At 38.4% G+C, this 25517-nt stretch overlaps 1 protein-coding gene across 4 annotated transcripts in view; it reads right to left on the reverse strand.

The window, feature by feature from the left end:
* The window catches only part of HPCAL1 (hippocalcin like 1), a 564761-nt gene that overhangs the window by 246762 nt on the left and 292482 nt on the right, over nt 1-25517 (reverse strand). Inside the window, exon 3 of one of the 4 annotated variants that reach the window (XM_053709689.1) lies at nt 17651-17713. The exons of the other annotated variants lie outside the window; for them this stretch is intronic. The gene's annotated coding sequence lies outside the window, so the exon portion shown is untranslated. The remainder of the gene's footprint in view (nt 1-17650; nt 17714-25517) is intronic. 4 annotated transcript variants of the gene reach the window in all.

Below are 25517 nucleotides of genomic sequence, written 5' to 3' on the forward strand. Positions count from 1 at the left end.
ACTCCTTCATGCTGTTTTGGTAGCAGCAGCAGGCTTCTTGGCCTGCTTACCCTTGTTCCAGCCTTGCATCGGTTTCCAAGCTGTTTTGGTTTGTGAAGCATTACCCTCTTGTCTAGAGGCTGCAGAGTTGGAGGCCAGTCCGTTCCTGAAATTGCGAAAGGAACGAAAATTAGACTTATTCTTGGCCTTGAAAGGCCTATCTTGTGGAAGGGCGTGGCCCTTACCCCCAGTGATGTCTGAGATAATCTCTTTCAATTCTGGCCCAAAAAGAGTTTTACCCTTGAAAGGGATATTAAGCAATTTTGTCTTGGAAGATACATCCGCTGACCAAGACTTTAGCCAGAGCGCTCTGCGCGCCACAATTGCAAACCCTGAATTTTTCGCCGCTAATCTTGCTAACTGCAAAGCGGCATCAAAAATAAAGGAATTAGCTAACTTAAGTGCATGAATTCTGTCCATAACCTCCTCATACGGAGTCTCTCTACTGAGCGACTTTTCTAGTTCCTCGAACCAGAACCATGCTGCTGTAGTGACAGGAATAATGCATGAAATAGGTTGCAGGAGGTAACCTTGCTGTACAAAAATCTTTTTAAGCAAACCCTCCAATTTTTTATCCATAGGATCTTTGAAAGCGCAATTATCCAATTATCCTCGATAGGAATAGTAGTGCGCTTGGCTAGTGTAGAAACTGCCCCCTCGACCTTAGGGACTGTCTGCCATAAGTCCTTTCTAGGGTCAACCATAGAAAATAATTTCTTAAATATAGGAGGGGGGAAAAAAGGTATGCCGGGCTTCTCCCACTCCTTATTCACTATGTCCGCCACCCGCTTGGGTATAGGAAAAGCGTCGGGGTGCACCGGAACCTCTAGGAACTTGTCCATCTTGCACAATTTTTCTGGAATGACCAGGTTGTCACAATTATCCAGAGTAGATAGCACCTCCTTAAGCAGTGCGCGGAGATGCTCTAATTTAAATTTAAATGTCACAACATCAGGTTCTGCCTGTTGAGAAATTCTACCTGAATCAGAAATTTCCCCATCTGACAAAACCTCCCTCATGGCCACTTCAGATTGGTGTGAGGGTATGACAGAGCAATTATCATCAGCGCCCTCCTGCTCTACAGTGTTTAAAACAGAGCAATCGCGCTTTCTCTGAAATGCAGGCATTTTGTATAAAATATTTGCTATGGAGTTATCCATTACTGCCGTCAATTGTTGCATAGTAACAAGCATTGGCGCGCTAGAAGTACTAGGGGTCTCCTGCGTGGGCAAAACTGGTGTAGACACAGAAGGAGATGATGTAGAACTATGTCTACTCCCTTCATCTGATGAATCATCTTGGGCAACTTTATTATCTGTGGCAGTACTGTCCTTACTTTGTTTGGACGCTATGGCACAATTATCACACAATTTTGAAGGGGGAGACACATTGGCTTCCATACATACAGAACATAGTTTATCTGAAGGCACAGACATGTTAAACAGGCTTAAACTTGTCAATAAAGTACAAAAACCGTTTTAAAACAAAACCGTTACTGTCTCTTTAAATTTTAAACAGGGCACACTTTATTACTGAATATGTGAAAAACTATGAAGGAATTGTTCAAATTTAACCAAATTTTCACCACAGTGTCTTAAAGCATTCAAAGCTTTGCACCCCAAATTTCAGACCTTTAACCCTTAAAATGAGGGAGCCGGTTACAGTTTTAACCCCTCTACAGTCCCAGCTACAGCCATTGCTGCGACTTTACCAAACCCAGGGGGGTATACGATACCAAATGAAGCCTTCTAGGAACCTTTTCAACTACTTTCAGACCCACACACATGCAGCTGCATGTCCTGCTCTCAAAAGTAACTGCGCAGTAATGGCGCGAAAATGAGGCTCTGCCTACTACAGAGAAGGCCCTTCCTGACTGGGAAGGTGTCTAAACCAGTGCCTGACGTAAAAAAACTTCCCCAAATTTTATAAAGTGCAAATTTCAACATAAAGCTGTATAAATTGCCCAAATAAAGCAATCGATCTAGCCCATAAAAGTGTCTACCAGTTTTATAGCCCATATTAAGCCCTTTATTCTGTTTGAGACTAAGAAAATGGCTTACCGGTCCCCATGAGGGGAAATGACAGCCTTCCAGCATTACACAGTCTTGTTAGAAATATGGCTAGTCATACCTTAAGCAGAAAAGTCTGCCAACTGTTTCCCCCAACTGAAGTTATCTCATCTCAACAGTCCTATGTGGAAACAGCAAACGATTTTAGTTACTGCTGCTAAAATCATATTCCTCTCACAAACAGAACTCTTCATCTTTTTCTGTTTCAGAGTAAATAGTACATACCAGCACTATTTTAAAATAACAAACTCTTGATAGTAGAATAAAAAACTACAACTAATCACCACATACTCTTCACCATCTCTGTGGAGATGCTGCTTGTTCAGCGGCAAAGAGAATGACTGGGGTGGGCGGAGCCTAGGAGGGACTATATGGACAGCTTTTGCTGTGCTCTTTGCCATTTCCTGTTGGGGAAGAGAATATTCCCACAAGTTATGGATGACGCCGTGGACCGGACACACCAATGTTGGAGAAATGGCCTTTTGTGGGGGCATGCCCCAAAGAAAACTGCTCTTTTGCCTGAAAAAAAAACACAATACCACCCCCCAACATTACAACCCACCACCCACATACCCCTAATCTAACCCAAACCCCCCTTAAATAAACCTAACACTACCCCCCTGAAGATCTCCCTACCTTGTCTTCACCACACCGGGCCAAACTCCTCATCCGATCCGGGCGATGTCTTTATCCAATCGGCAGCACAGTCTTCTTACATCCGGCAGCATCTTCCATCAAGCGGCATCTTCAATCTTCATTTTTCGCTCCTCCGCCCTGGAGCATCCATCCTGGCCGACGACTGAACGACGAATGAGGTACCTTTAAATGACGTCATCCAAGATGGCGTCCGTCGAATTCCGATTGGCTGATCGGATTCCATCAGCCAATCGGAATTAAGGTAGAAAAATCTAATTGGCTGATTGAATCAGCCAATCAGATTCAAGTTCAATGTTGGGGGGGTGGTATTGTGTTTTTTTTTTCAGGCAAAAGAGCAGTTTTCTTTGGGGCATGCCCCCACAAAAGGCCCTTTTAAGGGCTGGTAAGGTAAAAGAGCTTTGAACTTTTTTTTTTATTTAGAATAGGGTAGGGAATTTTTTTATTTTGGGGGGCTTTATTATTTTATTAGGGGGCTTAGAATAGGTGTAATTAGCTTAAAAATCTTGTAATCTTTTTTTTTTATTTTTTGTAATTTAGTGTTTGTTTGTTTTTTGTAATTTAGTGAGGGTTTTTTTTTGTAATTTAGTTTAGTTTATTTAATTGTATTTTTAGATATATATTTGTAGTTTATTTAATTTATTGATAGTGTAGGTGTATTTGTAACTTAGGTTAGGATTTATTTTACAGGTAATTGGGTAATTATTTTAACTAGGTAGCTATTAAATAGTTAATAACTATTTAATAGCTATTATACCTAGTTAAAATAATTAACAATTTACCTGTAAAATAAATATAAACCCTAACATAGCTACAATGTAATTATTAATTATATTGTAGCTATCTTAGGGTTTATTTTATAGGCAAGTATTTAGATTTAAATAGGAATATTTTAATTAATAATATTAGATTTATTTTAATAAGAGTTTAGTTAGGGATGTTAGAGTTAGATAGGGTTATTATACTTAATATATATATAGTATAATAACGATATTAACTATATTAACCCTAATATAATTAGGGTTAATATAGTTAATATATATATAATATAATAATTATATTAACTATATTAACCCTAATATAATTAGGGTTAATATAGTTAATATAGCTGGCGGCGGTGTAGGGGGATTAGATTAGGGGTTAATGTATTTAATATAGCTGGCGGCGGTGTAGGGGGATTAGATTAGGGGTTAATGTATTTAATATAGCTGGCGGCGGTGTAGGGGGATTAGATTAGGGGTTAATACATTTATTATAGCTGGGGGCAGTGTAGGGGGATTTAGATTAGATGCAAAAGAGCTGATTACTTTGTGACAAAGCCCCGCCAAAAGTAAAAGAGCAGTTTTCTTTGGGGCATGCCCCGCAAAAAGCCATTTTAAGGGCTGGCAAAAGAGCTGTTTACTTTGGGGCAATGCCACGCAAAAAGCCCTTTTCAGGGCTATTTGTAGGGTTAGACTTAGGTTTAGTGGTAGGGATAGTTTAGTATTTTAGGGGTTAAATAATTTAATATAGATGGCGGCTGGGTAGGGGGATTAGATTAGGGGTTAATAATTTTAAAATAGATGGCGGCAGGGTAGGGGCTCACTTTAGGGGGTAGGTAAGGTAGATGGTGGCGGTGTTAGGGGCTCACTTTAGGGGGTTATAGATTTAATATAGCTGGCGGGGGGTCCGGGAGCGGCGGTTTAGGGGTTAATAACTTTATTAGGTTGCGGCGGGGTTTGGGAGTGGCAGTTTAGGGGTTAATAACTTTTTTTATTGTTAGGCTAGTGAGGGGGGGTAGCGGATAGAGGGTTAGACACGTCGGGCTATGTTTAGGAGGCGTGTTAGACAGTGCGGGTGATTTCATACTTTAGTCAGGTTTTGTAGGCGCCGGCAGTTTCTAACATGGCGCAAGTCACTGGCGACGCCAAAAATTTGTACTTGTGCAGATTTCTGGACATCGCTGGTTTATCAGATTTACGGCACGTTAGCATCTGACGGCGCCGTATATTGGATAGCTCGAGATGCGAGCTGAAACTGCGGGCGATGCGGGTTCCCTCGCTTGCGCCGCAAACTACGCCGTATATCGGATCGCGCCCCAGGTGGTCTGAAACCCAGACACATGATTTGAAACCCAGAGGTGGCAACCCTACTGGGACAGAATGAACAACCGGGTGGGACACTGGGACAGCACCTCCAAACAGGGACAATCCCAGTAAAAGTGGGACTTCTGGTAAGCCTTTTAATAACCCCCCACACACACACACACAAATATGCAAATATTTTGCCTGTGCAGCCACACTTTAAGGTTAAATTGACTTAACATCATTCATTTTTAAACTGCTGCTCACTCCGTTTTATAATGACCAATATGGTATTTCAGCAGTAACTGACAATAATAATAATACATTTTTCTGTTATTGTCTAAATATTTGGTAGAGAAAAAAAACAAAATCCCATTTAGCATTATGAAAACTCAAAGAGCTGTATGGTTTGCTATAAAATTCAGCAGGAACAGCCTATTTTGTTAATTTTTTTCAAAGCAAGTAAATCTGAGATATCTACCTTCAGAGTGGAGTAATAACACATTTTTAATGCATACACAGTATATTAGGAGATATAACATCTTGGTACCCATGTGCAGCACATCTGTACCAGGAACATACACAAACACATATTATATATTATCTCTATCATAGTTGCCAATAGTCCCTGGATTTTGTTGCATGTCCCTGGATATTTTTTTTTCTTCCTGGAAATGCCCCCTCCAGGATATTTGGAGGGCTGCAGCATATATATATATATATATATATATATATATATATATATATATATATATATGTGTGTGTGTGTGTGTGTGTGTGTGTGCTACTGGTAGTTAGCTGCGAATTGGTGGTTGCACATATATGCCTCTTGCCATTGGCTCACCCGATGTGTACAGCTAGCTTTCAGTAGTACAATGCTGCGCCTTCAACAAACATATAAGTACATTGTCAAGTTGTTTACCATTATATGCTGTGTCTGAATTATGAAAGAAAAATGTGGCGTTTCATGTACCGTTATCTTATAATAGAAAATGTTACTGTTAGTTTCTTTTGCAGCTCCACACAATAATTACTTTTGTTGCCCGAAACCTAACTCCAGGCAGCCATTTTAAATAATTCCCAAAGCGGTTTTGATTGTTTGTTTTTTCACATAGTTGTGACGATAGTAATTGTACTGATAATTGTTCCAGAATATTTTCCATTTTTTATACAATTAAACCCGTCTCTTTGGCAAGCACCCCTCCCTGGAATGAGGTTAACTGTCAAGTAGTGTTTTCCTTTTTCTCATGAACCTTCCTCTCATCTACAAAATGCAAAACATGTTTAGATCAGTTTCTTCTTGTTCTTTGTGGATGCTGTCTGACAGGGCTAGCTAATCCTCTCAGGTGAAAGGAGGGGGTTGTGAAATAAACACTATGCTGTAGAGAACCAGTAAACTGAGAATATTGCAAAGGGTTGTAAGAACTTTGTTGATTTTGATAAAGTAAAAAATTCAAGTAAAATGATGTTTCTGCAAATAATGTGTGTGTGTATGAATATTATACAGGTTATATTAAACTCTGGCATTAAAATGTGTTTTGTTTTCAATTAAATGCAAGTTCCTGATCAATTGTAAAAAAAATATCCAAAATTAAACTCTCCCAAAAGAATATTGTAATATTATTTCATAAATAAATTTTGTGTGGAGAGGGAGTAATTCATTTTGGAGTTTCTGTAAAAAAAAAAATTAAAGTCTGGAATTAACATGTTTTTGCCACTGAATTTCCTAGTTGTTTTCTTGTAATTTTTTTTTTTATGTATGGTTGTGTTGAGCAGTACTTCTACCTTCTACTGTGAGTTTAACCACTTTGCTGGGGTTAAACACACAGTAGTGTAAGGTCAATAGTCTAAAAATTACATGATCTAACAAATTAGAGCAGGTCATTTTTCTATTATGGCCCTTCAAGCTGTGACACTATAATGGAATTCATGAAGATGACAGTCTAGAGAGCTCCTTTCCTTTGGAGTACCTGCATCTTACCAACTTCCATCTGAAGGAAACTCTTACTTCATGAGAGAGACTTACTGATCAACAAAACAATAGGAATTGTGGCTCTCCTGGGACAGAACTCTCAACAGCAATGGTCTCATGTGAAACAATGTAAATGGAACTTCATCTGTTACACTTCTGCCTTCCATTAAACCTAACATCCCCATGCAATCCTTTGCATAAGGAATCTGCTTGACCAAGAGATCGATGGCAACTTGCATGGTCTTGGGAATCTCTGGAAGAAATAATCTGGCTAAACATCTGTCCAGAGACCCAGGAAATTAACTGATCTGTACAAGAGAGCTTTGGAAAAGAATGTGTTCAAATACAAAGTCACAAATTCACCTTCATACTATTATTGGCTAGAATATTGGTAAAGGTGCTTGGAGTAATGAAATCAATCAAGAGACAGACTGAAAATAAGACTATTCACATAATAAAGTGATTGGTAATACAAAAGTGATAAACTGACAAGGTTATTGGCCTTTCAGAAAACCTATTTAGACTTAGTCTAACACTGGTCAAAACATATACTCTTTCTTTATCACAGAGGATACCTTGTCCCTGTAGCTTACTGGGAAAAGTATAGTACCAGTACAAAATCCTCAAGCACAGCCAAAAAGCTCCTGTATTTCACGAGGTGCCTGTAAAAGAAAAAAAACATTGGAGGAGAACTAAAGAGAACTCTATATGCCTGAAAAAAACAGTATCATCAAGAAACCGAAAAAGATTTCAAATCCAGGTTTCCTGACAAAAGCTTCAGAATAACGATTATGAGGATATGGCTCAGCTTGCATTTGTGGAAGATTTAATCTTAAAATTCCAAAAGGATTCCACAGCCTAAACGTAGTAAACACCTTGTTATTACAACAGTTTTCTGCAGTCTTCAAATAGATTAGCATACCACAGAGTCTGAATGTTATTAAAACAGATGAACATCTTGTTTGCTGCAATTCTTTTTAAATGTTCAAACTCCCCCCGCAAGTTTTTTTTATTTAGAGAATCTGGACTTTGAGTCTGGAGATAGCACTGTTGTGTTTACAAAATCTCAAGTGTTTAGTGTCAGCAGAAATGATAAGATAAAGTGCTCTTCAGTTTTTAATACTAAAAAATCCACAATTTTCAAACTTAAAGGATGAGGGGGTAAATAGATAATGAAAGTATAATACAACATTACTTTAGTATGCATAATCAAGCATCAGACATGATAAAAGCTAAATTGTGCAGATAAACAAATATCTGAATTCCATATACTAAACATAATAAGGGACAGCGACATCAATTTGTCAAAATTACAAGCCAAAGGCTAGAAAGATACAAGATGGAGAAACTGAAAACATTCATGCAGAAACATGCAATATGATTCCCAAGGTGTATTCTAGTAGACATGACAAACATGGTAGAAAAGAAAAAAGGTCGCTCAGCAATACCCCAACAATATCTTGCCTGCTCCTGATATTGTTGTAGAATTGAAATATCTATATACAATTTCTATTAATAGTGTTTAATAGAAAGATTTGTGAGGGACATGAGGAGCAGTGGTTTTGTAATGGAGATGGGTACAATTATTATATTGATATTTTAGTATGATTGAGAAAAAGACATAACATTTTAGGTTCACGTTTAATGGAAATGTTTTGGGAGAGGTAAATCAGTGTTGTACATTGTTATTTCGGTCAATGTACACTATATGGCCACAAAACCTGACCATCACACTTATATGAACTTCTTGGACATCACATCCCGAAACCAATGGGCTTTAATAGGGATTTTGTGTTGAGTAAAGCTTGCAATTAACTTTCATTATATCATTGCTACAGGAAGTGAGTTCAAGGGGCAGGGGTACACAGGAAACAGGAAGAGTTCTAGTTCAGTCTAGTTTGGAGTTGCATTGCAGTCAGTCATGTTATAAAGTTATTGCAGAAAAGCAGCCTGTCTCTGTCATCATCAGTCATATAAATAAGCAGACAACACATGGTACCAGAAGTGGATGTTTCTCCAGGAATAATACAAGAAAATAAAAATGAATACACCGCATGGAGCAGTTACAAGACATCATCCAGCACAAGAGCAAAGACATTTTCACAGTGTTGCCAGCCTCAAACCACCAACAGAGCTCAGGTTTGTGGGGAATTTGGAAGTGTGGGGAACATTTAAACAAAGGTTTACACTGTATATGAAAGCCACAAACACCTCTTCACTCCCAGATGATCAGAAAGTAGATTTGCTTTTAACTGTTGCTGGGCCAGAGGCTCTAGACATTTATAACCGTTTTAAATGATCAGAAACCGATGGTGATAATTATGAGCTAGTTATGGAGAAATTTACAACATACTGCATTCCCAAGAAAAATTAAACTTATGAACGTTTTGTGTTTAACTCAAGGGTACAGCAACCACATGAGACAGTAGAAGAGTTTGTCACCGACCTTAGATTAAAAAGCAGGTCTTGTAATTTTGGTGTTTTGCAAGAATCGCTGATTAGAGACAAACTTGTTATAGGCTGCAGTGCAACAAAAACAAAACACGTTAGAGGCTTCTCAGGAATTGTGTCCTGACACTGCAAAAAGCTATCACAATATGTCAGTCTGCTGAACAGACCAGAAAACAGCTAAATATAATGCATAAAGACAGCACTCAGGAAGTGGTGAATGAAGTAAGGAAATGCCAGTCAGCAGAGACAAAAGGAAGGCAAGTTATACCTCTATTAGAAAGGAGATAGAGTAAATCATATAGAAAAAAATAGAAGCAATACAGAGAGATCATGCTGGAAATGATTTTCGTAAATGTCCAGCATCTGGGAAGAAATGTAAACTTTGCAAGAAATATAATCATTTTGCCTCACAGTGTAAGCAAGGTACACATCTGCATGCAGTGAAGACAAATGCCTCTGGTGAGGAGGATATTTTTGTAGATATGGTGCAGCAGGTGTCAATGCCTGATAAAGAATGGAGTGTAAAAGTGGCAGCTCATGGAACAGTAATACCATTCAAAGTGGATACTGGAGCACATACTAATGTGATTCCTGAGAAACTATGGGCAAAACTAAAGCCTAGACCAAAACTGCAGAGACAAAATAAAATACTGAGAGCATATAATGGACTTGAAATCCCTACAGTGGGACAATGCACTTTGTCCCTACTTCATAATACCACAAAAACAAGACACAAATTTGTTGTAGTTCCTGGGGAAAGAGTTCCTATACTTGGTGTACAGTCTATACAACAGCTAGGGCTGGTCAACAAACTGTTTGCAATTACAGAAATTAAAACATAAGAGCACTACTACCTTGCCAGAGGACTACAAGGATGTATTTGTTGGGCTTGGAAAGCTCCCTATGGAATATAAAATAGCTTTAAAACCTGGAGCAGCACCAGTAATTCATGCAGCACGCAAAGTACCTGCAGCTTTAAAAGATGAGCTTAAAAAGGAGCTACACCACTTCCTTAATAACTCTTTAGTTATTGTGTCAAAAAAGGATGGTTCATTAAGACTGTGTTTAGATCCAAAAGAGTTAAATGCCAACATTAAAAGAGAGCATTACCAGATACCAAAAAGAAATTAAATTCTAGGAGAGATGGCAGGTGCCAAATGGATTTTGGCAGGTGCCTTTAGCAAAAGAAAGCAGGTGGATATAACCTTTTAATACACCATTTGGAAGGTACAGTTTTAAACGTCTGCCTTTTGGACTATGCTCAGCCCCTGAAATATTAAATTGAACCATACAGCAATTATTTGATGGGGTGGAAGGCGTAAAAGTTTACATAGATGACATACTAATTTGGGGGACTACAGAAAGTGAACATAACAACAGACTTGAGAAGGTGCTACAGATTGCTCGGGAAAATAGATTGAAATTAAATAAAACAAAATGTAAATGTAATCAATCTGAAATTCTCTACTTGGGAGAAATCATCTCATGCAAAGGTGTCAGACCTGATCCAGCTAAAGTACAGGCTATTGAGAAAATGGAATCCCCTGCTAGCAAGAAAGATTTACAGAGATTTCTAGGGATGGTGACTTACTTATAGCTAATCTATTAGAAAAAACTAAACATATGATACATTTATTGTTGAAGGATGCTAAATGGTGCTGGGAAAAAGAACATGAAGCAGAATTTGTATTACTTAAAAAACTGTTCAGCACAGCACCTACTTTGCATTATTTTGATGTCTCACGTAAAACTAAGATTTCCACAGATGCATCTAAAGATGGACTAGGACTCGGAGCAGTCCTACTACAACATGATGGCAAGGGCTGGAGGCCTATTGCATATGCTGCCAGAGCTTTTACTGACACTGAATACAAGTATGCTCAAGTAGAAAGAGAGACATTGGGTATTGCATTAGGCTGTGAAGCTTTTCATAATTTTGTTTATGGCATCCCATTTACAGTTGAAACTGATCATAAACACTTAACTATTTCACACAAAGAATTGTGGAAAGCACCACGAAGAATTCAGAGGTTACTTTTGAAGTTACAGAAATAAGATTATATATTGGAATACACCTCAGGAAGACATTTATTAATTGCAGATACTTTATCTCGAATTTGGACAGAGTTTCACAGATCACCCGATGATGGAACTGACTCAGATATAGAGGTGCATGTCAATAGTGTTAAAATGTCTGGAGCAATTTCATCAACTATGTGGTAGAGATAACAAAAGGCAACTGGAGAAGATGAAACTCTTCAAAATGTAATACAAGCCATCAATTCTGCAAGTAAAAAGGTATACATGCCCAAGCAGTATTTGCCACATATGGAAGAGCTTTCAGTGTTTGATGGTGTTCTTCTGAAAGGCAATAGATTGGTAATTTCTGTATCACTGAGAAGAGAAATGTTAACTAAAATACACGAAGGGCATTTAGGAATACAAAAAAAGCAGAAGGAGAGCTATGGAAGTTCTTTTCTGGCCAAAAATGATGACTGATATCACAACCTTCATCGCTGCATGTCTCACTTGTCAGTCCTTTCAATCTGCTTTCCCTAAAGAAACTCTCATGCAGGAAGAAATTGTGAGGATTCCATGGCATACAGTAGGTGTGGATCTCTTTTCACTGAATGGATAGGATTACATTGCCATATTAGATGCTTACTCCACCTATCCTAAAGTTGCTGAGAAATACTTCTTCAGAACAGGTGTGAGAAAAATTAAGAGCAGTGTTTTCAAGGTATGGCATTCCAAATGTCTTAAATTCAGACAATGGCCCCCAGTTTTCATGTAAACATTTTCAAGCATTTTCTGAGGAATTTGGATTTACACATAACATCTAGTCCCAGGTATCCCCAGAGTAATGGATTATCTGAAGTCAAAATTATTAAGAGGTTGCTTGCACTAGTCACTCAGGAAAGCATCCACAAACAGCTTTACTTAATTATCTCGCTACACCACTGGAAGGAGGAAAGTCTCCAGCAGAACTGTTTTTTGGCAGGCAGATAAACTAAATTACCTCACTTGGCTCTTACTCAGTACCATGCAAACAGCAAATTACACAAAATGTATTGGAAGAGGAAAGAGAATATAAGAGAACGTCAGAAGAGAAACTATGACAGGGGTGCAAAAGATCACATGGAGCTGCATGTTGGGGATGTTGTGAAAGTCTGGACAGGACAAAAATGGGACAATGAAGCTGTTGTGCTGCATAAAAGTCAGAACAGTCATTTGAAGTAATAAACCACAGAAGGTTTAGTTCTTAGACGAAATCGGAGACATTTACTGAAGATACCAAAATGTGCAGGGTCCAAAATGCTGCTAACGGACATACAGATGGATTATTGGGGGCTGAAAATGAATGGACACTACCTGAGGAAAATAGAGCATTAGGACATAACATATAGCCATTTCATGAAGCTGATGTGGAAGAACTTGACAGAGCAGAGAGCATTAAAAATGAACTAAATGACACTGAAGCATCTCTTCCAGAATCACCAATTGTTAACAAATATACATCTAGTGGCAGAGCAATCAGAAAGCCACAAAGACTCATTGAGGAATGTTGAGAAGTAAACTTGTCAGTTAGGTTTGATTGTTATTTATTTATTTGTTGTTGTCATGTTTGCTGTTATATTTATATTGCTTATTTGTTTGTTTTTTGTTTCTAAAAAGGGGAAGATGTGTTGAGTATATATCATTGCTATATACTATATATATCATTGCTACAGGAAGTGAGTTCAAGGGGCAGGGGTAAACAGGAAACAGGAAGAGTTCTAGTTTAGTCTTGTTTGGAGTTGCATTGCAGCTAGTCATGTAATAAAGTTATTTCAGAAAAGCAGCCTGTCTCTGTCATCATCAGTTATATAAATAAGCAGACAACACAGATTTGACCCCCCCCCCCCTTTGAGGCTATTACAGTCACAACTCTTCTGGGAAGGCATTTCACAAGATTTTGGAGTGTGTATGTGGGAACAAGAAGATCTGGGTCACAATCAGCATTACAATTATCTAATTTGTGTTCAATGGGATTGAGATCAGGGCTCTGTGCAGGCAATTTGGGTACCGCTACACCAATCTTGTCTAACCATGTCCTCATGGACCTCACTTTGTACACAGGGGCCCAGTCATGCTGGAACAGGAAAGGGTATTCCCCAAGGTGTTGCGGCAATATTGGAAGCATCCAATTCTCTAAAATGTCTTTCTATACAGTAGGTTAAGATGGCCCTTCACTGGAACTAAGGGACATGGCAAAAATCTGAAAAAAGCTCCACACCATTATCCCTCATCCACCAAGATTATAGTAGGCACTATAAAATCCAGTAGGTAGCATTCTTCTGGCATAAAAAACACCCATATTCTTCCATCTGACTTCCAGATAGTGAAGCTTGATTCATCACTCCAGAAAATATGTTTCCACTGCTTAAAAGTCCTTGGCATTGCACATTTTTATGTGAGGCTTGTGTAAAGCTGCTTGGTCAAGGAAACCCATTTCATAAAGCTCCCAAAGCACAGTTAATGCACACACTATGCACTCCAGAACTCACTGAGACTGCCACTTCTCAACAACAGCCCTTACAGTTGACTGGATCCAATCTAGTGGGTTAGAAATTTCACAAACTGACTTGTGGCAAAGGTGGCATCCTATGACAGTGACACATTTAAAGTCACTAAGCTCTTGATTACAACCCATTGTACTGCCAATGTTTGTCTATAGGGATTTCATGGCTATGAGCTGGATCTTATGCACCTGTTAGCAATGGGTCTGGCTGAAACACCTGAACTCAGTTATAAGTAGGGGTGTCCACATACATTTGACCATAAAAAGTCATTAGTGCTTGTGAGGCATAGATTATGATATGTGCACTCAGATTTGTTAAAATATTGATACAAATATTATGTTAATAGCATTTGATGGAATACTTTTGGAAAGGATAAGTCAATGTGCAAACAGTAGTTTTGTATAGGAAACCTGCATAACTATTATATGTAGATTTTAGATTTGTTGAATTATCAATATACGTGTTTCATGGCATAGTTTAACAAATGACATCACTAATTGCTGTAACCCCTACATCGCTCTCTAGCCGATATGGCAGATAAACAAAAATAATAAAAGCAATGTAGAGGCAATACCTCAACTGACAGCGTCTCTTGGACAATGGACATTTAGTGTCCTGAAAATTTAAAATCTTTTCCCCTCTTGATCCGCTATTTAATGTATCACCTCTTTATTGCTTTTGCTATTTTCATTTGTAAAAATAATCCATTCCTCTATGTATTATTAACAAGAATTCTATGTAAAATGCAGTTTTTCAAACGTTTATTATAACTTGAGAATCAAGAAATTGAAATGCATATTCTGTCCATTGTGCATAATGATGATCAAACTACATAATAAAAAGGCCAAATAGATATTTTGTTGGCAGGTTGTTGAATAAAAGTACCCATTTGTATAGAATATACATCTGTTTTTTTGCCATGTTAAAGGGACACTAAACCCATTTTTTTTCCTCATTATTCAGATAGAGCATGCAATTTTAAGCAACTTTCTAATTTACTCCTATTGTCAATTTTTCTTTGTTATCTTGCTATCTTTATTTAAAAATCAGGAATGTAAAGTTTAGGAGCCGGCCCATTTTTAGTTCAAAACTATCTATCTATCTATCTATCGGGTTCTTGTAAAGCGCGGCTATTCACCCGTAAGCGTCTCAAGGCACTGAGGGTTGCAGTTCAGTCGAAGAGCCAGGTGTTGAGGTCCTTTCTGAACTCAGTTAGGGCGGTAGCTTATCTGAGGTGCAGCGGGAGGGTGTTCAAAGTCTTGGCTGCCACGAGGGCGTGGGTGACAGTCTTCCTGGTCTCGGTTGGGATCCACTTGAAGATCTTTTGCAGCAGGTGGAGTGTGTGGAATCATGCAGAGGAGACGGAATTCATTTGTCGGTCCATGGAAAGTGAAGAGTCCAGGGTGAAGCCTAGATTTTGTGCATGGTCGGTGGGGGTTGGAGGGTGTCTGAGGGCTGTGGGCCACCAGGAGTTATTTCAGGCGGATGTGGTGGGACTGAGGAGGACTTGTCTGCGTTCAGCTTTAGGCAGTTGTAGCTCATCCAGGTGGTGACTGCTGTCAGCCCTTATTAGAAGTTACTCTTGGTGGTGGTGGTGGGGTCACTTGTGAATGAGATGATTAGCTGGGTGTCGTCAGCGTTGGAGACGATGTTGAGGTTGTGTCATCGGGCAATGGCGGCGAGAGGGGCCATGTAGAAGTTGAATAGGGTGGGGCTCACCGAAGAGCCTTGGGGTACACCACAGCTGATCTCTGTGAGCTTGGAGGTGAAGGGTGGGAGTCTTACTTTCTGGGTTCTGCCGGTGAGGAAGGAGGTGAGCCATTGCAGGGCTTTGTCGCGTATGCCGGCGTCGTGTAGTGTAGGCGGGTGCAGAGGGTAAGGTGGGAGACAGTGTCGAATGCTGCTGACAAGTCTAGGAGGATGAGGGCGATGGTCTCTCCTCAGTCGAGTAGGGCGAGGATGTCATCTGTGGCGGTGAGGAGGGCAGTCTCAGTGCTGTGGTTGCTTCTGAAACTGGATTGGGAGGGGTACAGGGTGTGGTTAACCTTGATGTGATCAAAGAGTTGCGCGTTGATGGACTTCTTGAAGACTTTGGCCGCAAAGGGGAGCAGAGAGATGGGGCGGTAGTTCTTCGGATCATTGGGGTCAGCCGTTGTTTTTTTCAGTAGGGGGTTTTAATTTTGTGTGCTTCCAATCATCCGGGAAGGTGCCGGTTTCGATGGAGCAGTGCTGCGGAGCTTAGGTGCGATAGTGTTACCGGCTTTGTTGAATATGTGATGCGGGCATGGGTCAGAGGGTGCTCCAGAATGGATCGATCACATAATTCTGATGGTGTCCTCTGTGGTGAGGGGACTCCAGATGGTCCGTGGGGGGTAGGTGGTGGTGTATTTGGGTGAGGTATCAGTGGGAGTTGGTGAGTCGGTGGTGGTGGGTGAGTTCTGGGGCACGAAGCTGTCAGATGTCGAAGATCTTGCTGTGGAAGTAGGTTGCGAGGTTATCGCAGAGGTCCTGGGAGGGCGTGATGTCGGTGTCGCTGTTGGGATTGAAGAATTCCTTAATGACTGAATAGCTCCTTGCTGTTGTGGGCGTTGGCGCTGATTCTGTCGTGGATGGCTGTCTTCTTGGTGGTTTTGATGAGGTGGTGGTGGGTAGTGATGGTTTCTTTGTAGGCCGTTTTATTCGCAGGGGTAAATGCAACCACAAATAAGCAAGCGCTATTCAGGGTGCTGAACCTAAAATTGGCCGGCTCCTAAGCTTTATATTCCTTCTTTTTAAACAAAGATCGCTAGAGAATGAAGAAAAATTGACAATAGGAGTAAATTAGAAAGTTGCTTAAAATTGCATGCTCTATCTGAATCTGAAGGGTTTAGTATCCCTTTAAATTAGTGTAAGTCAAAGTTATGAGCACATTTTAAAAACTAAAACAAAATTATGTGATACAAATGATTAATCAGATTTTAATTTAGGTGTCAATTACACATAAAGCAATGGGTTCCACTATGTTTCAACCCTTTATAAAAAAAATTCTGCTGAGGACAATCAGGGGCCAATATAAAATAGTTGATTAAAGAGACTGAAATTAACTCTGCATGGAAACCCTGCTAGATAGTTACTTTAACAATATTATATTTCCCACAGCCTTATTTTCACAGTCTCTTTTATATCTGTCACTAATTATCCCCAGCAGAAGAGACCGATAAGGTGAAATGGTAGGTTCAGACAGGAAGGTGCCCATTACTTTATAGAAACTAAACTTTTACACTTATATCTTCAACATTTAAACAGCTAATATAATAAAAATACATATTCATACTATTCTCAGGTTTATCTTTGCTTATTCCTTTGGTACAATCGGAGCGGACAAAAACGAGATTTAAAAGGTCAGTAAAGTCAAAATTAAACATTCATGATTCAGATAGAGCCTATGATTTTTTTTTAACAACTTTCCAATTTACTTTAATTATCAAATTTGCTTTGATCTCTTGCTATCCTTTATTGAAGCATAAACCTAAATTTATATGAGCTTGGGCATGCACTTGTCTTTAGCACTCTATTGCTGCAGTATTTGCAACACTGCAACAAACAATGTTGCAAATACTGCATCCAGATTACTATAGGAAGTGCACGCTCCTGATTACTCTTTAACAAAGGATATGAAGAGAACTAAGCAAAATTGGAAAAAGGTTTAAAATGTCATACTCTATCCAAGTTTAATTTTGACTTTACTGTTTCTTTAAGAGAGTGTGAACCATTTCTTTAAACCAGATAGGCAGAATTGTTTCTGCTTCCTGCACTTGGTATATTTTGTATAAAGATTTGAATTTAAACACCAATAGTTACAGTCTTCTGCTGTTATTCCAGGTCTGTCAAGGCCAAAACTGTTTGCATTATTTAACACTGCACCTGCCGGACAAAAATGAAACGCTTTATTGCTATTGTTTAATGTACCCTGTACATAAACTGTTAGGTGACCATTTAAAAATGTACAAATATGAACATTATCAGTACATATTTATTGTACTGTTAAAATCACATTAATATATTGAGATATAGTCAATGCAAAAATAAATCAGAGCTGCTTCTTAACAATTCTTCCTGACGCTTCCATGCATGTCCAATTAATACCCAAAATTGAATCAGGCTCATGCTCTTGGGAGGAATGATGTCTCCCAAGGGAGCCTGTGTGCGCTACCGTGGGCAACAACAGAACAAAACTAAAGCAATTTGTTTGCTTACTACGAACACATTTTGACACAAATATATTTAAAAATAAATTGTAAACAATTTCAAAATTCAACCTTGCTGACATAATTTTTTTTTATAGATAAATATACAAACAGGCAGAGACAGAAAGAGAGACAAACATAGAGACAGACTGAGAATGTAATGATTTCTGTTTGCATTTTCTCTTTCTGTAAGTATTTGTATTCTGACCCTGGGTGATGGGGTAAACCAGACGTGGACTCCTTGCCCAATGTGATTAGAGGAATATGGCTGCACCTCACTGACGAGGCCTAAGTAAGGCCAAAACGATCGTCTGGAGATGCCATGTTCCTTGTTCAGAGGAGGATTACCTGGTATTTCAGGGCTGGAATGACTTTACTGTGAATAGATTAATATACCTCAGGAAAGTTCTCCTCTGTGACAAGCACATTTGGGCTAAAAGAGGCTGCTCCTAGGTGGCAACTTAGCATAGAGCACTTCTCTTTCTGTATGCATCTGATTAATTTAGCGATATGGTAGGCAAGGAGCAATCTGCTCTAACATTATCTAACATCTTATTTTGAAACTATTGCAAACTAGTCGATAAGCCTGCCCAAAAGGCAGTCTAATTTTTGTTTAAGCTACAGATGTAGAAATAACCTATTTTGTAACTCTTCTTTTATATAAATAAGTGGGAAAGCCTGCCCAGAGGGCAGTATTTTGTGGTGACGGAACCACCCTGCCATTTTTGGAAAGGCGTTCTATTGTAATGACGGAACCACCCTGCCATTTTCAGGAATCCACCTGGATGCAGCTTACGCTGCATTCAGGTGGATTCAAAAAATGGCAGGGTGGTGAAAGAATCCACCATGTTACAGCTGAGAGTTGGAGATCCTGAAGCTGTCTGTCACTGCCAGGTGGCTGCACGCGCATCCAACATTCCTTTGAGGATGCGTGAGAAACTAGCGATGACGATGGACGCTTACAAACACAATTATAGTATAGATAGTGCACAAATCCAGTGATGTCACAGAAAGTGCTATAAAAAAATTAGATCTATAAAAATAAATAAATGCCCCCTTCATTAATTCTTATTTGAGTCTTAGAGGAAATGTAAATGTCTGTAAAAAACAAAGAAACAAAGAAAAAAATACATACATTTTCTACATCCTTGCACTGTTATGGGGGGAGATTAGGCGGCGAGTGATGCTCGCCATTTCAAGTATTATGTAGCTCAACACTTGTCGCACTTCTGCCTGGCTTTAAGGCAATGTGCAGTGGTAGCAAAAGTAGGTGTAAAGAGAGTTAATACAGCTTAAACCAGGGGTCGACAAATCTGTTTAAAATGTAGGAGCCAGTAAGAATATTTAGGATCCAGACATACATTTATGAGCCAGACAGTAGTATTTGTATATATATATATATATATATATATATATATATATATATATATATATATATATATATAGAGAGAGAGAGAGAGAGAGAGAGAGAGAGAGAGAGAGATAGAGGCTCCCTGGCTCCTAGATTTGTCGAGCCCTGACTTAAACCCAAAGTTAATGCCAGATAAATATGTGTAGTATTACAACAATTATTAAAAAAAAATATTTATTAAATACACATTGAAAAAATAAAAGCTTGTGCTAAGAAATAGTAAATCAAAATAAAAGCTAATATTAGAATTAAAATAAAACCTAGAGTTGGCCAACTATAATAAATTACTTCAAAAATAGTCCAACCTAGACAAATAAATGTAGTAAAGAGTTCTAAGCTTGTGTGTAGGTAGTGGTGGGAAGATGGCTTCAGAGTACTCACTGTGAGAAAATCTTCCCTAGATATTTCATCCACATACGATTGTATATACAGAGTGGGAATGTAACAATCCCCAAGTGAAGGCTTAATATATCATAACACGTACAAACACTTTGATGTCAATGCGGTCATTAAAACAGAGTCTACAGTGAACATGACCTTGTAGGTTTAGCAGTTTATAGATCTGTGTCTGTAACCGCTAAAATGATGCGATTTGGTGACACGTAGTACCTGCTGGACTAATGGATGAACCGGCTTCCTCTGCATGTCAGCCTAGGATTTCAGCAAAGATTGTTTAACCATTGTTTCTTTGCAGGAAGAATAGAAAGAACGGTGGCAGGGTAATAGCGATACAGCAGAGCAGCCTCTACCCTCCTTTTTCAACTTTGAATTTGTTGGGTCGACTTTCAGTCATTTATATGCAATGCCAGAGAAGCATCCTGCAACTGGTCCCACATCTAAGGCAATGTGCCCAGTAGGCTCATTAGTCTCCTTGACTGATTCCTCCTACACATAAAGGTCTCAAACATTGAGTTTGAGAGACAAAGCACAGTAAGAACTGAAGCTTCAGACGGTAGCATGTACAGATGTGGTAGGGACATGAAGCCTGATCTGTGGTGTGATGTAGGCATAAGGTTTTATAGAGAATCTGATGTGTGATGAGGGTATGTTATATACAAGGGGATTATGACTTTATTGCTGCTCTGGGGTATGCTATGGGTATGTAGCTGATAAAGACACTGCAAGGCCAATTGTTTAATCTGAGGTCTGATGTTAAATCTGGTTTAAAGAGGGCTACGCCGAAGTGGTGTCCTTTTTGAGATGTTTTGTGTCCCGACAGGGGCTTTATAATCAGGGATCTCACCTTAAACTCAAAATGACAGTCTAATAACAATTAAACTGATTAAGATAGGGCATGCAATTTTAAACAACTTTCCAATGTACTTTTATCATCAAATTTGTTTTGTTCTCTTGGTATTCTTTGTTGAAAGCTAAACCTAGGTAGGTTCATATGCTAATTACTAAGCCCTTGAAGGCCGCCTCTTATCTTAGTGCATTTTGACAGTTTTTCACAGCTAGGCAGTACTAGTTTATGTGTGTCATATAAATAACATTGTGCTCACTTCCATGTAGTTATTTATGAGTCAGCACTGATTGGCTAAAATGCAAGTCTGTTAAAAGAACTGAGATAAGGGAGTAGTCTGCAGAGGCTTAGATACAAGGTAATCACAGAGGTAAAAAGTGTATTAATATAACAGTGTTGGTTATGCAAAACTGGAGAATGGGTAATAAAGGGATTATCTAGCTTTTTAAAATAAAAAACATTTTACTTCCACCATTATTTTTATGGAATACAACTTGCAACGCTTACTGCTAGTGTGAACTATATGTGATCTTTCAAGAACTTCCATTAGGCAAAAATAGAATTTGGCTTCCCTTGAGGTCTACAGCACCATGCATAGCAGCCAATCAACTTGCATACAGCCATATGTGTGTGAATGCAGCAGTTAATTGGCTGCTGTGTTTACGGATATGTGCATGTTGCAAAGGGAAAAAAACACAAATGCATCATATTAAAGGGCATGACTAGCTGATACAGCCATATCCTCCTTCTGATTACAAGACGACCTTCCTCAAGAAACAATACTATCATGACATTTGTTACTGCAATCACACAGAAATGCTCAGGAAATAGCACAGTAAAAAAATATTAAGGAAGCAGAGACAAAGTTCATAATAGCAAATTTAGTCATGGGCCCATTATTTAAAACAGAGCTGTGCTTTTTGTCTTCACACAGATATGGAGAGATTAATTGCATTTCCATGGAAAGATAAGCGCTTAATAAAACTATAAGAAACACAAGCACAAAGCATTGATATTGGAGCATGTTACAAGCTTTTGTTCAGATGGATGGAAAGTTTACTCTGTTGGTGGCCGAAGCAGAGAGCTTTTCGAAAAAGATGATTGGCTAGAGTCATAAAGAATTGTTAAAGGGACATTGTAAGAATATATAACCATAGGGCTGCCATTTTGTATCTAAGAAGCCATTGATGATCAAATAATGAACTGTTGTACTGATATTGAACTGTTGTTTTTTTGTCTGTATTTTGTTAAATGACATCTGTTCTTTGGGTAATAACATCCTCATCTCGTTACTAAGGTAACCATGCAACTAAGAGCATTTTTACATTCATTGTTATCTTGTTTCTCTAGGATGAATGTCTTCAGTCTTATACAAAGGATTTTCTGGCTGTTAAAGGGACACTCAGGTTAAATTAAATTTTCATGATTCAGATACAGCATGTAATTTTAAACAACTTTCCAATTTACTTCCATTAAAAAAAATGTGCACAGTCTTTTATATTTACAATTTTTGAGTCACCAGCTCCTACTCAGCATGTGCAAGAATTCACAGACTATACGTATATGCATTTGTGATTGGCTGATTGCTATCACATGGTACAAGGGGAGTGGAAATATACATAACTTTGAAATTTGTTATAAAAAAATCTACTACTCATTTGAAGTTCAAACTAATTGCTATTGCATTGTCTTGTTATCTTGCATTTGTTGATTATGCAAATCTAATGTGTTGACTGGTCCTTTAAGTTGTATTAACTATCTTGTAATAGGGGGGCGTGTATAAAGATCCTCTGTGTTGTTACATGTATGTGATTTGTAAACCTAGCCCTGCTAAGAATAAACCAGTATAAGTAATAAGTGTTTAGGGCTGGACTAAAAATACTTAGGCCTCTTTTATAATAACCTCCTCCTGGTTACAAGTAGATAGATACAATAAATAAATTAAAAGTGGCGCTAAAAAAGCTTTAAGTATTAAAAACTATGGGCGGATTAGACTCAAAGGGTCTGAAGTTGAGGGATTATAGTGTGACTTGGACATCACTTAAAGGCACAATGGGGTGTTAATAGTGATTAATATTCTAATAGTTCTCAAATAAACCACAATAAGGGGTATATAGAAGTATTCACTGATAAATATTTCTCAAATAAATCACAATAAGGAGTATATAAAAAAATCTTGAAAAAATATTTTTTCCTTTGTTCCCAACGACATAAAGAAGATTCCTCATCAAACCGGGAGGTTTGCAAGTTGCTTTTGATTACCCGACCGCTTCCTGCGTACATTTAAGTACTAAGAGCAGGAGAATTGCATAGGAGAATTACACCGGTTTCCGACGGTGACTTGCGCAAGTCTGAAAAAAAACGGCACCAGTAACTGCCTTCATCATAGAGCACAGACACCAGAAGCCTGTCAGATTCTAACCGTGGACGCTGAAGGGTGAGATCACCTGCATAGCAGGCAACATATATTATCCACCTTAAGGTATAGATCTGTCAAGTGGGTTTTGTTTTCACTAATTGTGCTTCAACTGTTCTACAGCGGGAACTTTAAAGTTTTAATAGTGGCTGGCCACTACTATTTTACTCTATCACCGCAACACAATTTAAAAGGGATATCCTGAAATTATTGTTCATTGCCGCACACAAGACTGCTACTTTTAGATGTTGCATTATAGGCACAGCCAATGATAACTTTATACGCCTATTGATTTTAATAGAATATTGTTTACAGTGACTTATTGGAATAATTTGTGGAATTAAAAAAGGATATGTTATATGTCAATTAAGATTCCTATAAAATCTGGGCTCTCTCTTCATATATGAATTGTGCACTCTATTCCATTTATGAATTTGTTGCTATACAATTACTCTATTGATTGTCTATTTTCATACAAATTTTTTTTTATGTATTACTAATATAAGCTATTTTATATACGCATGAATTTGTTGCTATTTCAATAATTCATCAATTGCTATTTTAATAACTCATCAATTAAATGATTCATCAATTGTTTATTTTTATGTTAATTTTTTTTTATATACTCCTTATTGTGATTTATTTGAGAAATATTTATCAGTGAATACTTCTATATACCCCTTATTGTGGTTTATTTGAGAACTATTAGAATATTAATCGCTATTAACACCCCATTGTGCCTTCAAGTGACGTCCAAGTCACACTATAATCCCTCAACTTCAGACCATTTGAGTCTAATCTGCCCATAGTTTTTAATACTTAAAGCTTTTTTAGCGCCACTTTTAATTTAAGAATAAACCAGAGCAGCTTGAAACCTTGTCGTGTGTATGTCTGAGTTGCTTTCCAAGGCCTTATAAGTGAAATACTCAATTCCAGTGATAGTGTAGAATACTGATTGTTATTATGAAGATTATTAAGTGGTACCCTGGCGCATCGAGACATCATAACAGTTCTGGTGTCAGAAGATGGGATTCACACTGGGTAAGTAAGAAGAAGTGTTTAAATCTCTTGCTTCCCTCTGTGAATTTAGGCCCAAGGTCTGTCCAGTTTAATAATGTATAAAACGTGAGTTTGAGTCTCACCACAGGCAAGTTTGAATCTTGCACTGTATTAGTAATGTATAAAACGTGAGTTTGAGTCTTACCACAGGCAAGTTTGAGTCTTGCACTGTATTGAAAGGGTTAATAGTGCCTCTGCAAGTTAGAGTATTGCATTGTAATAGTTCCTTTGCAAGTTAAAGTCTTGCATGGCATTTAAAGGGTTAAATTCCTTCTGCAAGTTAAAGTCTTGCACCGTATTATATATAGACAGACATGGATATCACTGGAGCGGAGTACTCACTGATAAAAGTTTATTTGTGTGTATTGTATTGTATTGTATTGTGCTGTCCTGTGTATACAAGTATGAAGTGAATATGGGATTTGCTCAAGGTAAAACGCTTAGTCTGTTGCTTGAATGTGAAGGAATGTGATGAGATTTTTTTTTTCTTTTATCAAGAGCTCTTGGCAATAGTCTTATGAGACGCTGCGCAGAAACAGACTCACAGACCTTAGATTGCTGACAGAGAATAATTTATGACTGTGAATTATTATTATTCTTTTCAGAAATTTCCTTTTTGTTGTATAAAGGACCACTGAGGACAAGACATCAGAGCATTGAAAAACGCTCCCATCTCCAAGAGGAGAACAGACACTTTTGAGTCCAAAAACCCTGCCCTAAACAGGGCCCAGACCGATTCCCAGTCCAGCTGGTTGGAGTCCGTGGACACAACACCCAGGAATATCTCTCGAGGCACGCGCCCTGAAACATCTTGAGAAAACACTACGGGGTAGAGACTCTTGTCGAGTGACCTAGATCTATTCTCCGAGACAGATTCAACTGTTCTTCCAATTTATGGAAAAACAGTTATACATTGAAAACACTGAAAGGAAAAGTCAAGTCAACAGTAGCACCAACTTCCTCGATGCAAAATATCTATCGATTTACCGGACAACAAAAAACTAGTTGTTGGCCGGATAGGGAACTGCAGATATAGGAAACAAATAAACCCTTGACAGTCTGTCCTCTGTCAGAAGATTCCTCTAGACCTAGAACCTAATAAGGTCTTGTAGAAGGAAAAAGGGAACTCTCCTTCAGATTCATTTCCCCACTATGGGAAAGAAGCTTTGAGTTCTCAAAGAGAAACTGCTTGAAGAATGAGTGACACCTGAGCCTTATGATGTCCAGAAGGTATGTACTACCCCAGGAGCTAGAAGTCCTTCTAGGACTTGAAGACAAAGTCCGTAGCCTGCAAAACATGATTTAGTCGATGCTATTAGACCCCCCTCAGATAGAGGGAACTCACTAAGAGG

Source organism: Bombina bombina, chromosome 4, assembly GCF_027579735.1.
Source record: "Bombina bombina isolate aBomBom1 chromosome 4, aBomBom1.pri, whole genome shotgun sequence".
Taxonomy (NCBI): Eukaryota; Metazoa; Chordata; class Amphibia; order Anura; family Bombinatoridae; genus Bombina; species Bombina bombina.